General features: G+C 42.8%; 1 non-coding gene across 1 annotated transcript; it reads right to left on the bottom strand.

The window, feature by feature from the left end:
- Nucleotides 1–2,615: 2,615 nt before the first annotated feature.
- LOC143989411 (U2 spliceosomal RNA) lies at nt 2,616–2,806 on the bottom strand. Its single transcript, XR_013277033.1, has one exon. It is a non-coding gene; the product is annotated as a U2 spliceosomal RNA (small nuclear RNA).
- Between the last annotated feature and the right edge of the window lie 643 nt (nt 2,807–3,449).

Below are 3,449 nucleotides of genomic sequence, written 5' to 3'. Positions count from 1 at the left end.
GGAGATTGATGAGGAGATTGTTAAACATAGAGAGAAACTAGTCCCATTTAAAGACCTGGAGGACTATAAAAAAGATCTAATAATCTTATAAAGCATTTAGAGAAGGAAGAGACTGAACAGAAAATCAAAAAGAAAAATAAATATGTCCATGATACTGAAGATTATAAGAACAATAAAGTTTTTAGGTGGCAATGCATGGAGAAAGCCAATACCACTGGTAATGTGGGGGGCAATTGTTGGGACCAATGGGGTACCCTGTCAATTACCGGGAACTCTGGGCCCATCACAGCCTTCTACATACCAGAGTGGAAACATGGATTCTCTTAGACCTGTGTATGTGCAACCACCCAAAAATAATTTTAGAGGTAGAGGAGGCCCCAAAAGGGGCAATAGAGGAGGTAGTTGCCCTGCCCATCCTGAGCCTGTCAAGACTCATAATAGGTTTGCGCCTCTCTACAGAGAGGATGAACGTTATGGAGGGAAGGACAGGTACATTGTGCAATATCCTCAACAAGGACCCCCACGTGGCCATAATAATAATTCTTGGAGCCACCGTGGAAATTTTTCACCGAGGGACCTTTACACATATGAAAGGGATAATGGTGGTGGTGAGTATTGGGGGAGATTATAATCATATACCTACCCAATCTACCAATCATCGATTAAACAATGATAATTTTTTTCCCACAGAGGGAGCCAGCCTAAAAAGAAACATTTATCTTTTACACAGTCATTGATGTCTAAAACGCTGCCAACAAAATTGTGTACACCCCTAAGTGAAAAAGGCCAAATTGCGCCCAATTAGCCATTTTCCCTCCTCGGTGTCATGTGACCCGTTAGTGTTACAAGGTCTCAGATGTGAATGGGGATCAGGTTGTGTTAAATTTGGTGTTATCACACTCACTCTCTCATACTGGTCATTGGAAGTTCAACATGGCACCTCATGGCAAAGAACTCTCTGAGGATCTGAAAAAAAAGAACTGTTGTTCTACATAAAGATGGCCTAGGCTATAAGAAGTTTGCCAAGACCCTGAAACTGAGCTGCAGCATGGTGGCCAAGACCATACAAACTTTTAAGAGGACAGGTTCCACTCAGAACAGGTAATTATTGGATTGAAACAGTAGGTGTGGCACTGTTCTTGAAAGCAATCCCATGACCAGGAATCTAAGTGCTCCAATATCGCACTCTAACCAGTGACATATATAATCTGACTGGTGCTTTAAATTTGGCTATTTATCTAGCAAATTAATTAATCCAAATACATATAGTGAAAAGGTGCAACTTTGACCTACAGGTAAGCTTAGATTAAGGCTTACCTGTAGGTCCAAGAAATATCTCCTAAACCTACACGGTTTAGGAGATATTTGCCGAAAGACAGGCACCGCTGCCTATGGCGCATGCACCGTAGACAGCGGAGCGCAGGCGCACTGAGCGCGGCCGCTGTCAACGGCGATATGCCGCGAGTGGCAGCTCCCATGCGCATGCGCGGGAGTGACGTCATCACGGCTTCGCAGAATGACAGCGGTGGAGCAGCGAGACCCACCGAGAAGATGGATGCTCCGGACTACAGGGGACAGTGGTGACTTCGCTGGCTCCTGTGTCAGGTAAGTGACACATAATGGACTACTATGCAATGCTTTACCTTTGCAGGGAATCAAAGAGGAAGTAAACCCATCAGGGTTTACTTCCTCTTGAAATAAAGTGACTGGTGCATTTGTGAACTATTGAAATACACAGTCCTTGTTAATAAACACAAAGTCTTTTTTTTTAAAGTGACATGTGCTCACCAATTGTGTTTTCTTTTTGTGCTGGTGCTTCTTATAGTGCTCCCCTATAGGTATTGCACTCAACGGAAATTTTCACCCCTGGAAGGAGTATTTCACATTCACATTGTTTGCTACTATGCGGCAGATCCCAGATCCACGCCATCAGAGACCTCTCCTTTTTTTTTCTCTGTTAAATGTTCATCCATTTCATCTGCATGCAAAGATGCTCCCATAGCATGATACTGTTTTCCAAAAGTTTTATTGAGTGTGTACATTTATAAACATACTCACATCCTCTCTGTTTGTTTAAAAAGTTTAAAACCAGGAAGCTGGGACGGTTTGTATTCCACGGCTTCAAACCGGAGGTGATGCAAAGACGCTAGAAGCTCCGCCCTACGCATTTCATCATCAAGACGTCATCTGGAAACAGAAATCAGTTATGACTGTAGATGTTAATATAATCAGCTCAAACCACTGGGGTCGCCTGTTATAATGTGTTTATTGTAAATAGGTCTCTCCCATAGTGTGCCTTCTAAGTGTCTTCCTCCTATTATTAATTGGATCCCCTATTGTTTCTGTCTGTCTTCTCATCTATGTGTTTATACTTGTAATAATGTGTATTGTACAGTACTTTGTATTCAGGGTTGGTCATCTAGGCTGGTTTAAAGTGGAAGTAAACTCCCCTATCGTTTTCAGCCAAGGAAGCTGCCATCTTTGCCTCTGTTTAATCTTCAACTGCTATGGTGCTGCACATGTGATTCGTTATGACACCAGCCATTGGATGGTTTGAAAGTTTGGCTGAGAGCACAGCCAATGTGCAGTTAGCATTCCCGGCATGCCTTTTTTTTTTTTTGTGCACCGGTCCTGGAGATACTGCAATACCAGGTCGATGCGTGGAGTGGACAGAGCAAGCTCTTCTTCCATCTCCCTGTTCTAAAAATCCATTTAATATATGGTCCCCAGATAGGGGACGTATCAGATATTAAACTGATAAGAACAGATACTACACTTGATCTTAGCCAAAAGGCCAAAAAGCGATATGCCTTTTTTTTTAACTGTTTAAATCCATGGGTTTACTTCCACTTTAAGTGCCTAGTTCATTAGTTCATGTTAATTATATCACTGCCAGCTATTAGCTGCTAGATGTGGATTAGCATAAAGTATTTGTTGGTTGTTTCTTAGTTAATTATATTCCTGTATACCGTTTCCTTTGCGTACGATAATGTGATCAAGCCTTTATCTGATTTTGTTTGGTATATAAATGCTCTGTGAATTTTCAATAAACAGTGTTATGTTTTTCATCACCCTACGCTGTGTCCCAACTAGTGTCTGGATGGACTGCGGGATATGGTATCATTCTGTTACTGGACAAGGGAAGCTTATAAAGTGGACATACTCCTCTTGGGTACCGGGGTCCATCACATTGGTGCAGCAGTGGGATAGTGCTTCCTTGCAGTAAACACATCCAAAACATCCACTGGGATCTGAGGTCAGGTTAGCAGAAGAGGAGAGGTACAGATACCAGCCACCATGGAAGAGGAGTTTGTAAAGAGAGTGCAAGAGATACAAATGAAGCACAGAGAACCAGTGCCAAAGCAGTCCTGCTGGGATGGTATGACCCTGCCCACCGGCAACTCTGGAAAGAAGAGCTGGACTGAAAGCAGCGCTGCCAGGGGAAATTT

The sequence above is a fragment of the Lithobates pipiens genome, unplaced genomic scaffold (assembly GCF_037356315.1).
Source record: "Lithobates pipiens isolate NorthernLeopardFrog02 unplaced genomic scaffold, aLitPip1_a1.2 Scaffold_1, whole genome shotgun sequence".
In the NCBI taxonomy this organism is placed as follows: domain Eukaryota; kingdom Metazoa; phylum Chordata; class Amphibia; order Anura; family Ranidae; genus Lithobates; species Lithobates pipiens.
This window is presented reverse-complemented; position numbering and strand designations above follow the sequence as displayed.